This window comes from Sorex fumeus, unplaced genomic scaffold (assembly GCF_029834395.1).
Source record: "Sorex fumeus unplaced genomic scaffold, SorFum_2.1 ptg000047l, whole genome shotgun sequence".
Classification (NCBI taxonomy): Eukaryota; Metazoa; Chordata; class Mammalia; order Eulipotyphla; family Soricidae; genus Sorex; species Sorex fumeus.
Window position 1 is genome coordinate 46,587,319 of NW_026606104.1, and position 12,287 is coordinate 46,599,605.

General features: G+C 43.0%; 1 non-coding gene across 1 annotated transcript; it reads left to right on the forward strand.

Moving 5' to 3' along the window:
• The first annotated feature begins 9,126 nt into the window (after positions 1-9,126).
• On the forward strand, positions 9,127-9,232 carry LOC130032180 (U6 spliceosomal RNA). Its single transcript, XR_008793743.1, has one exon. It is a non-coding gene; the product is annotated as a U6 spliceosomal RNA (small nuclear RNA).
• Positions 9,233-12,287: the final 3,055 nt, after the last annotated feature.

A 12,287-nucleotide genomic window follows, 5' to 3' on the forward strand; every position in this document is an offset into this window, starting at 1 on the left:
GGGGGTGGGAATCTGAATCATACAACCTTAAATAATCTCACAGAGGAACCCAATGGCATAAAAGTAAGAAGTCAAAGCACTGGCTGGTTAAGGGAAGATGGAGAGATGAACAAATTTTAGAAATCAATAGGCACTGAGTAAATGTGAGTATGGACTCTAAGTAAAGGCAAAACCCAAAATATTAAAGTAGTATTTCTGGAATCCAAAGCAATAGTACAAAGGATATAAAGCTTACTTTGTTTGTAACTGACCTGGTAAGATCCCTAGCACCCCATATGGTGCTCCAAGCCTCACCTTAAGTGATCCCTGAGAATAGAGCCAGAAGTAAACCCTGAGCACAACTGGGTGTGGCCAAAAAATCAAAACAAGAAAAAAAAATCTGGGGGCTAGAATGATAGTACAGTGGGTAGGGCACTGCCTTGCACACAGCTGAATGGGTTTGATCCCCCACACTGCATAGGGTCCTCTGAGCATGGCCAGGATGATCTCTGAGCACAGAATAAGTCCTGAGCATTGCCAGCTGTGGCCCCAAAGCAAAAACAAAACAAAAAATCTCTAGACGCCAGTAAGACACTTGCCTTGCATGTGACCTACCTCCAGTTCAAATCCTTTGCAGCATATACGGTCCCCTGAGCACCACCAGGGATCGTTCCTCAGCACAGAGCTGAGCACCACCTGGTGTGGCCAAAAATAAATTAAAAAACATAGAGTGGTGCCCAAGAGATAATACAGCAGCAAGGCATTGCATGCAGCCAACCCAGGCTTAATCTCTGCCACCCCACCACTGTCCCCTGAGTCCACCAGAAATGATGCTCTATTGATGCAGAGTCAGGAGAAAGCCATTATCAATGCCAAGTGTGGCCCAAAAATCAAAACCAAAAGCAAAAAAGAAAATAAAGTAAGATTTATTGGCTGCCCAGATGTGTAACACCCACTATTGCCACAGCATCTGAGCAGCACCAGGCATCACAGCAGAGTCAAAGGGAAAGGGGAAATTAATCATTCGCTGCAGAAATATCAAAAGATTATCCTTATTAAAAATAGACAAGAATTCTCTGATTAGATGCAATTATGAGACACTAAAATAAATAGCAGCTAACTATGAAGATAGTTGATATCTCCAACTGAAGCTATCAATAACTGTATCTGCCTGCATATAAATATATGCATATTGGGCTGAAGTGATACTACAGCAGGCAGGATGCCTGCTTTGCACATGGGCAACTGGATTCAACTACTGGCACTCATGAGCCTGCCAGGAATGATCCCACCAGAGTGCAAAGCCAGGGGTAAGCCCTGAGTACTGCTGGGTATGGATCCAGAACAAAAACAATAGTGCTTTCCTAAGGGGTATTCACATATCACACACACACACACACACACACACACACACACACACACACACACTGAACAACATAATACATTCAACTCATTGACTCTATACAGAATTTATTTTTAACCAGAATAAAATTATAAACAGGGGCTGGAGCGATAGCATAACGAGTAAGGCGTTTGCCTTGCATGCGGCTGACCCGGGTTTGATTCCCAGCATCCCATATGGTCCCCTGAGCACCGCAGGAGTAATTCCTGAGTGCAGAGCCAGGAGTAACACCTGTTGTGCATCACCAGGTGTGACCAAGTAAAAGTAAAGTAAAGGCCCTCCCGTTGATCATCGATTTGCTCGAGCGGGCCCAGTAACGTCTCCATTGGAGACTTTGTTGTTACTGTGTCTGGCATATTGAATACGTCACGGGGAGCTTGCCAGGCTCTGCCGTGCGGGCGAGATACTCTCGGTAGCTTGCCGGGCTCTCCAAGAGGGGTGGAGGAATCGAACTCGGGTGGGCCATGTTGGCTGCATGCAAGGCAAACGCCCTACCACTGTGCTATCGCTCCAGCCTGGTGTGTGTGACCAAAAAAAAACAAAAAAAGTAAAAGGAAAATTATAAACGTTTTGGGCAGAATGATAGTACAGTGCATAGAGCACTTGCCTTCCACGTGGTCTACCTGGATATGATCCCCACAACTCCATTTGATCCCTTAAACCCACCAGGAATGATTCCTAGGTGCAGAGCCAGGAGTAAGGCCTGAGAACCATTGGGTGTACTCCAAAACCAAATAGAACAAGACAAAATTATAAACTTTTTTTTGGTCATTTGCTTGGGCTGGAGCGATATTACAGCGGGTAAGGCGTTTGCCTTGCGTGCGTCCGACATGGCCAACCTGGGTTCGATTCCTCTGCCCCTCTTGGAGAGCCTGGCAAGCTACTGAGAGTATTTCTCCCACATGGCAAAGCCTGGCAAGCTCGCCGTGATGTATTCAATATGCCAAAAACAGAAACAAAGAGTCTCACAATTTGTGTTGTTTCAAATCGATGAATAACAGGAGAACAGTGCTACAGTGCTTGCTTGGGGTGGGGGGTGGGGGGCATGCCCAGTGATGTTCAGGGCTTATTCCTGGCTCTATACTCAGGGATAACTCCTAGAGGGGCTTGCAGGACCATACAGGGTTTTGTGAATCCAACTCAGATCAGCTGCATGCAATGCAAGTGTACTACCCACTGCACTATTCTCTGGACCCTAGAAAATTCTACTCTTTTTAAATATAAGGGCTGGAGTGATAATACAGTGGGTAGGGCATTTGCCTTGCTTGTGGCCGACCCAGGTTCAATCCCCAGCATCCCATATGGTCTCCAAGCACAGCCAGGAATAATTTTGAGTTCAGAGCCAGGAGTAACACCCCTGAGCATTGCTGGGTGTGACCCCCTCAAAAAAAAAAGCAAAATAAATAAATAAATAAAATGATATATAAAAAACATATTGAGAAATCCACAATGAATCCCAAATTATCAGTACCAATTGGATCAGTATCAATTAGATTAGTATTAATCAGTATCGATTATGTCATTTTCAACCCTAAGGTACAAAATCTAAAGTTTCATTTTTTATGACTGAAAACTATGACTCCATTATGTTAAAAAGGTGTAAAGAGAGCAGGCAGATCACTCAAAGGCTGAAGCATGTGCTTCACATGTGTATGGTCCAGTTTCAGCAGCAGCACTGCATGTTCTCCAGCACCCCAAGGAATGATCGTTGAGGGCCTGTTCCGGAGTAGTTCCCTGAGTACTGCCAGATGTAACCCCAAAACAAAAAGTGGAGCAAGTGGAGCGGGGGGAGAAAACAAGGTAAAAATCTTACTTAGGAATGAATATTAAGAAAAATCTACAGGTTAAAATTTGTAGGACAGAGCTATAACAATAGAAGGAAGCATGCAAATTTTTTTTAGGGTAAACAAAAGTATATTTGTTTCTCTAAGCCAAAAGGAATGTGGAGTCAGGGGAACCCAAAACTCAAGGACAGCAAGCTCTAAAGACGATGTCTGCAATGATATTTTACAGCTTTTTGGTTCTCAGTCTGTAATGTGGTGCCTGGGACATAGATAATTTTGTTTTTGTTTTTTGTTTCTGTATGGGGGCCATACCCAGTGGCACTCAGGGTTTACTTCTGGCGAGTTCAGGGGACCATATGGGATGTGGGGGATCAAACTTGGATGAGCTGCATGCAAGGCAAATGCCCTACCCACCCACTGTGTTATCACTCTGGGCCCAGAAGTACCACTTGATCACTTGACTTCTTGTTACTCATCAATTTGATCGAAGGGGGGGGCGGGGCCCGAGTAACATCTCCATTCGTCCCTGTCACGTGCTAGTGTAGCCCAATGGCGTCTGTTTGTTCTAGGAACATGAAGAGCCTTAAACCGATCATTCAGGGTCTTGACGAAGAAGTCTGACCATCTCGTAGGTGGGTGGCCACGCGGTCTTTTGACGTCCCGTGGAATCCAGTCGGTAACAGCTCTAGTCCAGCGGTCGTCTCCGAGTCTCATTACGTCTCCAGCCCATCTGATTTTCGATGCCTTGGCAAACGAGACAGCGTCCCTGATTCTTGACCATCAACGAAGGTCAGAACTCCGGATTCTTTCTCTCATTTGAGTGAAACGTGATACTCCAAGCATAGCTCTTTTGATTCCTCTTTGGGAGACCTGAATAGTGTTCTCATCCTGTTTGCATAGGTCCCAGGTCTCTGAGGTGTATGTTAATGCAAAGAACAGTGGAATCGAAGAGCTGTGCCCAGAGCCGGAGGTTCTTCGTCCTCTTAGCTATTTCTTTGATGCTCTTGAAGGCATTCCAAGCCACTCTCTTCCTCCTGCACAACTCAGGTGGCAGGTGATTCATCATGTTGACTTCTCAACCTAGGTACACATAACTGTTGCATTCAGAGATGGTCATTCCATTGAGAGCAAATGGAACGTCAGGAACGAGACTGTTTCTCATAAACATTGTCTTCATGAGATTCAGCTGGAGTCCGACCTTTCCACACTCATGGTTGAAGTTGGCCAGCATTTATGCCGCTTGGCTAATGTTTGGTGTTATTAGAACAATGTCATCAGCAAAGCGGAGGTGGTGTAGTTGCCAACCAACCATCTATCTTCACTCCCATTCCTTCCCATTCCAGTCCTCACATGACGTTCTCGAGGGTGGCACTGAAGAGTTTCGGTGAAATGGTATCACCCTGCCGAACCCCTCTCTTGACATCGATGATTACTTCTTTGTAGAATGGTGAGATCCTGGTAATTAATCCATAATACAGCTCACGGAGGATCCTGATGTATTGAGTATGAATGCCCTGATTGTCTAGGGCTTCGATGACCGCTTCTGTCTCAACAGAATCAAAGGCCTTCTTTAAATCAATGAACGTTAGACAGAGCAGCATCTTGAACTCCTGAGAAACTTCAATGAGCTTGGTTATCATGTGGATACGGTCGATCATGCTGAATCCTTTTCAGAACCTGGCTTGCTCACATGGTTGTCCTTCATCTAGTGTTCTGCCAATCCTATTCAGGATGACTAGAGTGAGCAGATTGTAGATGATAGACAATAGGCAGATGGGGCGATAGTTGCCAATATCGTGGATGTTTCCCTTCTTGTACAGTAGTACAGTCCTGCTGGTTTTCCATTGGGATGGAACCTTGCATTCAGACAGGTAGTGCGTGAAGAGCCAAACCAGTGTATTGATGAGTACTGACAACAGGTTCTTCAGGTGTTCAGGTCTGACCTTGTCTGGGCCAGGTGCTGTTCATTTCTTTACCGACGGAATGGCATATCGGATTTCGAAGGGAGAATGTTGGGATCGACATATCCATCCTGTGGAATTTGTTATGTGGGCAGGTAGATGTGGCTATCAAAGAGATCTGAGTAGAAGTCATGAATAATCTTCTCCATTGCCCTTCTGGAAGATGTGATAGATCCATCAGGATGTCAGAGGGCAGTCATCTTGGTCTTGTAGTTGGCGAAGGACAGGTGGGCGTTACGAATGCTTTTCCCAGCTTCTGCCGCATCTACTAGCACTGCTGCTCTTCTCTCTTTGAGGTCTTCCTTGATCACATCTCTGCACTGCCTTGCGAGCTCAGATGTTTGCTTGTGGTTGCCCGAGGCATGCTCCAAGCCACGTTGGCGAATAAGCTCAAGAGTTTTCTAAGACAGGTGTTTTTTTTTTTTTTGTGGCTATTTCTCTCTTGGCGTTCCTCTCACAATCATGGAGGTGCTGGACCAGTCGGTCGTATTTCTCGTCAATGTTGTCAACGACGGCATCTTCTCATGTTGCAGCAATAGTGCCAAAGAGCTCCCAGTTGGTGGTTGTTCTGGGAGTTCTCTTCTTAAACTTTGCAGCCCTTTCTCCCGCTCTGTGAAGTAGAATTTTGCATGAAGGAGACGGTGGTCAGATCCCGTTTGGAATTTTGGGACAACAATGACATCGGTCAGGCAAAACCGTTGATTGAATATGATGTGGTCAATTTTGTTGTGGAACCATCCACTGGGAGACTCCCATGTCCAACGTTTAGATTCGGCCTTCTGGAATTGTGAGTTACCATGGATGGTCTTGGTCAACATGATGAACTCAGACAGTCTCTCACCCTGTTCATTCCATTCTAGGCATGGATCCCAATGTGGAGTTCTTTGGCTGATCTTCTCAGTCCTATCTTGGCATTAAAATCACCGACAATGATCTTGTAGAAGGTGTGGTCTTTATAGAACTTCTCCAGCTCCATGTAGAACTTCTCAATTTCTCCTTCATCATAATTGGATGTTGGTGCGTAGACAACGAAGATAGAAACTGCCAGCAGTGAGCCACATCTATTCAAGTGTAATAATATGATTCAGATTGTGAGGCATTCGAATGAATCAATGCTCATGGCCAAGTTCATGTTGACAAGGACACCGACACCTCCGACATCTCTTTTGTCACATGTTCTGAGAAACAGTTTTTCTCCAGTGTCAAAAACAGCATGATGTGATTGATGCCTTCTCGTCTCAGTCAGATCAATGATGTTGTACTTGATCTTTCATGCTTGTACCATCAGGTCCTCGATAGATGCACCTGATGCCAGTGTACGTACATTGAAAGTACAGACAATCATTTTTGTCTTTCTTCATTTTGGCAGCCTAGTTCGACCTTGAGATTTTATCAGTCTCACCTTCCACTTCCTTCTCAACGCTGCCATATTGCTGACTCCTTCAGGGTCAGGGGAATGAGACCCATTGTATTTACTGGTTTTGGCATATCTAATATGCCATGGATAGCTCGCCAGGCTCTGCCGTGTGGGTGGGATACTCTCGGTAGCTTGCCAGGCTCTCTGAGAGGGATAGAGGCTCTAATCGCCCTTGTAGATGTTCCCATGGTTCAAACCATATTTGAACCATATCAAATATGGTGCAGCAATCCTGGAAGATGGGTATTAAGTGTGTTATGATGTGTTGTGCTGCTGCAAAGTGGTCCAGAAAGCGTCCTGGAGCATGGTGGTGGCTGGGTAGTGGAGGTAGTGGAGGTAGTGGAGGTCTGCAGGTGAGATATTTATCTGGTACTGGTAGGGTGGGTCTTCTGTGTGTAATCCAATCCCTGGGCTGGAGGCAGTTGGTGGAAACAGACAGGGCAGGGTAGGGTGGGGGATGCTGGTTTTAATCCCTTCATCACCTGTGGTTGGTGGGAGCAGGCAGAGGATCTCTGTCCCAGGGTTCGTTGAGCCTGGAGTTCAAGGTCTCAGAGTTCCGCTTATCTTGTTCTGTGGGCTTCTTTCGTGCGTGAGTGTCGGCCCGACTCACTCAAAGTCTTTCTTTCTTTCCCAGAAGTATATAATTTGAAATATAGTCTTTAGGAGATACGCAGTCCAATGCAAGCAAGTCAAAGAGAAATGGGCAGAGTTAAGGCAACTGCCTTGCATGTGGCCAACCAGGGTTTATCCCTGGCATCACGTATGTTCTCCAAAGTCCAACCAGGAGTGATCCCTAAGCACAGAGCCAGAGTACACCCTAAATACCAATAGGTGTGGCCACAAAACCAAAAATAAATAAATAAAGTAAAATAAAGAAAAACATATAAATAAACATTAAATGAGGAAAATAATATATATGAATGTCCATGTTCACAAATACATTTGCTAATGTGCAGGCTTTTATTCAGATAATAGAAGATAGATCATTTTTCTATATAATCACATATTTTGTTTCTGTTATTGTTTGGTTGGTAGTTTTGTTTTTGTTTTGTTCTTGTTTTTTGCTTTTGGGCCACATCTGGCAGCACTCGGGGCTAACTTCAGACTCAGGGATCACCACTGGTGAGGCTTGAGGGACCATATAGGGTGCTGGGGATTGAACCCAGGTTCATCACATGCAAGACAAACATCCTACCCACTGTACTATCTCTCCAGCCCATAACCACATATTTTTTTTTTCATTTCATCATCCTGTTATTCGTCGATTGCCTCGAGCAGGCCCCAGTAACGTCTCTTTCATCCTTGCCCTGAGATTATATTCAAGGCTATTTAGGAGAATGAGACCCATCATTGTTACTGGTATTTGGCATATTTGGTACGCCACGGGGAGTTTGCCAGACTCTGCCCTGTGGGCAGGCTACATTCGATAGATGGTGAACCACATATTTGAATAAGATATTTCTCTTTTTCCCCTTTATTATTTGATATGCCAAACACAGTAACAAGTCTCACAATGGAGATGTTACTGGGCCCGCTCAAGCAAATCGATGAACAACGGGAGGACAGTGCTGCAGTGCATTAATTTTTTGGTTTTCACCTGACAATGCTTAGGGCTTATTCCTAACTCTGTACTCAAGGATCACCCCTGACAGGCCTCCCTCAGGAGACCAAATGTAGCACCAGAGATTGATCCCAGGTAGGCCCAATGAAAGGCAAGTGCCCTGCCTACTTCACTATATCTCTGACCTTTCCTTCTTTTCCTTCCCTCCTTCCCTTCCTCCCTCTCTTTTTTCTATTTCTCCCCCACCTCTGTTCTTTCTTTCTTTCTTTCTTTCTTTCTTTCTTTTTTTCTTTCTTTCTTTCCTTCTTTCTGTTGCATACCTGATGTACTCAGAGATTACTCTAGGCTTGATGCTCAGGAGACTATGCAGTGCTGGTGACAGAACCCTGGCTTTCTTTCTGCATGCAAAACATGTGTTCAACTTGTTGAGCTTTCTCTCCAGTGTGAACGACCCATTCTTGAAGTGGTTAATCTTGTCATGAGCCTCATACTGCCTTTTTGTGATCATCAACTTGGAAGGATATAATTGGAATCATCATCAAGATGTGGCTACTATTTTCAGCACATCCAATGACTACTATCATTGCAAGCATTGCAGGAATAAAGTTGCTCTCAGGGAAGTGGATGAAACTTCCAAATCTTCCTTTAATTTGAGCCAGCACCCAGTATCATTTTACCTGGCATATCCATTACTACTTGCTATAGTTAGTTCATGAGGAAAATTCGCTTTCTATGCCAAGTTATATTTGGAGAGTGTGTATGTGTCATTTAAAAAAATGGAAGAAGAAGACTTAATCTACATGTATTGTAACAAAGCTGAGCATGTTTTGGAATAACAAATTCATTATGCACCAAAATCTTTCATAATTGTAAGAATTTAGTAAAATTTTAGACTGGAATTCACCCTGTATAAAATGATCATGGTCAATCAGTTCTACAGACATCTCTGTGTATTGTGAATACACAGACTGATGTATTAGAATGAACACTTTTTTCTCTGGATTGTTTAAAAAGAAGATTATGTGCTTGCTTTGGCAGCACATATACTAAAATTGGAATGGTACAGAGAAGATTAGCATGGCGCTGTGCAAGGATGACATGCAAATTTGTGAAGCATTCCATATTTTTTAGAAAATTGAATCCAACCTTCTGCTTCCTTCAAGAAACACATTTGAACAGTCAGGGCAAACACAGACTCAAAGTCAAAGGTTGAAAGACAATATTTCTAGCAAACAACTCCCATAAAAAGGTCAGGGTAATCATACTTGTATCAGATAACATCAACTTCAGGCTTAAAAAGTCATAAAGTGGGGTTGGAGCAAAAATATAGTGGGTAGGGAGGTCAAAGTCATAGTATAGCAGGTACGGCATTTGCTTTGCATGTAGCTGACCCAGGTTTTCCTGGAATCCCATATTGTGCCCTGAGCACTTCCAGGAGTAGTTCTTGAGTACAGAGCTAGGAATAACCCCTGAGCATTGCTGGGTGTGACCCAAAAAGCCAAAAGAAAAAAGAATACAGTGGGTAAGAAATTTGCCTTGCATGTGCCCAAGTGGGTTGGATCCCTGGCACCCGATATGGTCCCCCATGCCCTCTAGAAATGACCCCTGAGCACAGAACCAGGAATAAGTTGGCCAAGTGTTGCCCCAAAAAAGACAAAATAAAAAGTCATAAGAGACAGAGAGAATAATTTCTTAACTATCGAGGGATATCTACAGCAGAAAGAACTCACTTCTAAACATATTTGCACCTAATAAGGGTCCAGCAAAATACTGAAAACAAGGAAGATAATGAGAGCAATACAATGATAGTTGGAGACTTCAGCATTGCCCTATCACTACTTGGCAGATCAATTAGACTAAAACTCAGCAAGAAAATACTGAATTTAAAGGAAGAAATGGAAGAGAAGGGCTTGGCACATATGTATGTATAAATGTGTGTGTAATATATATGTGTATGTGTATATATACATATATATATATGTTTTCATCTCCAAAATCTGAATAGCAGACAGAAAAGATAGTACAACTGGTAGGGAGCTTGTATTGCATGTAGCCAACCCAGGTTTGATTCCCAGCACTCCATATGGTTCCCTGAGACCAATAGGAGTAAGCCCTAAGCATAGAGCCAGAAGGAAGCCCCAAAAACACAGTCAAGTGTGGTCCCAAAACAAAAACAAATTTTTAAAAGTCTAATATACATTCTTCTCCAATGCACATGAAACATTCTCCAAGATAGGCCTGATGCTGGGCCTACAAAACATACCTCCATGAAGTCAAGAGGATAGAAATCATATCAACTATCTTCTTAGACTGTGAGGATCTGAAAATAGAAGTTAATAATAAACAGAAACAGAAAAATAAATAAAAAACCTGGAAATTAAAAAAAAAAGCTCACTACTGAACAACCAATGGGTCAAAATATTCTGGAAACAAACAAGATTGAGGACATGAGCTACCAAACTTGTGGGACATAAGCAAAAGTACTGCTAAGAGGGAAGTTCATAGTTATGTAAGTATTCATCTGGAAGGAAGAAAGGACACACATAAATAACCTAACAGCATAGCTTAAGAAAATGGAAAACAACCAACAAAGGAACCCAAATCAGACAGGAGGAAGGAAATAATAAAACTTAAAGTACAAATTAATGAATCAGAATTTTAAAATATCTAAAAGATTAACAAAACCAAGAGCTGGTTCTTTGTGTGGGTGTGTTTTGGGGGGTGAGGGGGTGGGGATTGATAAATCATAGCAATACTCAAAATGAGAGAGAGAGGGAGAAAGAGAGAGAGAACCCAGATTAGAAATGAAAAGGGGGTGAACCAGAGTAATAGTACAGTATATAGGGCATTTGCTTTGTACGTGGCCAACCCAGGTCCGATCCCTGGCATCCTACATGGTCCTTCGAGCACTGCCAGAAGTAATTTCTGATTGCAGAGCCAGGAGTAGCCCCTGAGCATCGCTGGGTGTGACCCCAAAAGCAAAAAAAGAGAGAGAGAGAGAGAGAGAGACAAAGAAAGAAAGAAAGAAAGAAAGAAAGAAAGAAAGAAAGAAAGAAAGAAAGAAAGAAAGGGAGAGGGAGGGAGGAAGAGAGGGAGGGAGGGAAGAAAGAAAGGAGAGAAAGAAAGAAAGAAAGAAAGAAAGAAAGAAAGAAAGAAAGAAAGAAAGAAAGAAAGGAAGGGAGAGGGAGGGATGGAGGGAGGGAGGGAGGGAAGGAGGGAGGGAGGGAGGGAGGAAGAGAGGGAGGGAGGGAGAAAGAAAGGAGAGAAAGAAAGAGAGAAAGAAAGAAAGAAAGAAAGAAAGAAAGAAAGAAAGAAAGAAAGAAAGAAGAGACATCACAACAGATACCACAGAAATTCAAAGGAGCATCAGGAATTACTTTGAAAATCTTTATGCCACGAAATGAGAATAGCTTAGAAGAAATAGATAAATCCTTGGAATCTGATGATCTCTCAGGACTAAACCAAGAAGATAAGGAACACCTAAACAGGCCTATCATTATCAAGGAAATCAAAATGGTAATCAAAATCTTCCCCAAAACAAAAGCCTAGCCCCAAATGGATTCACTAGTGAAACCTTTCAAACCTTCAAAGAACTGCCAATCTTTCTCAGGATCTTTCAGGAAATTGAAGAAATAGAGACACTCCCAAACAGTTTCTTTTTTTGGATGGATGGGTGGGAATAGTAGGACCCAGTCTGAGCCTGGGCCATACTCTGAACTCAGGGATCACTCCTGGTAGACTTGGGATCCTCATGGGGTGCCAGGGATCAAACCCCCAGGTCTGCTGTATGCAAGGCAAGTGCCTTACCTGCTGTACTGTCACTACAGCTTCCCTCCCAGTTTTTATGAAGCAAATATTACCCTGATATGAAAAGCAGAGACATCAAAAAAAGGAGAATAGCAGACCAACATTCTTGATGAAGATAGATGCAAAGATCCTCAACAAAATACTAGCAAATCAAATACAACCACTCATTAAAAGGATCATACACCATGACCAAGTGGGATTTATCCTGGAGATTTAACATACATAAGTCAATCAATGCAATACACCATACACCATATCAATACAATAAAAATTTAAATTATATGATAATAGCAATAGATGTAGAGAAAGCATTTGATAAGATCCAGCACCCATTCATGATAAAAAAAATTCTCATAAAATAGGAATTGAAGGAATT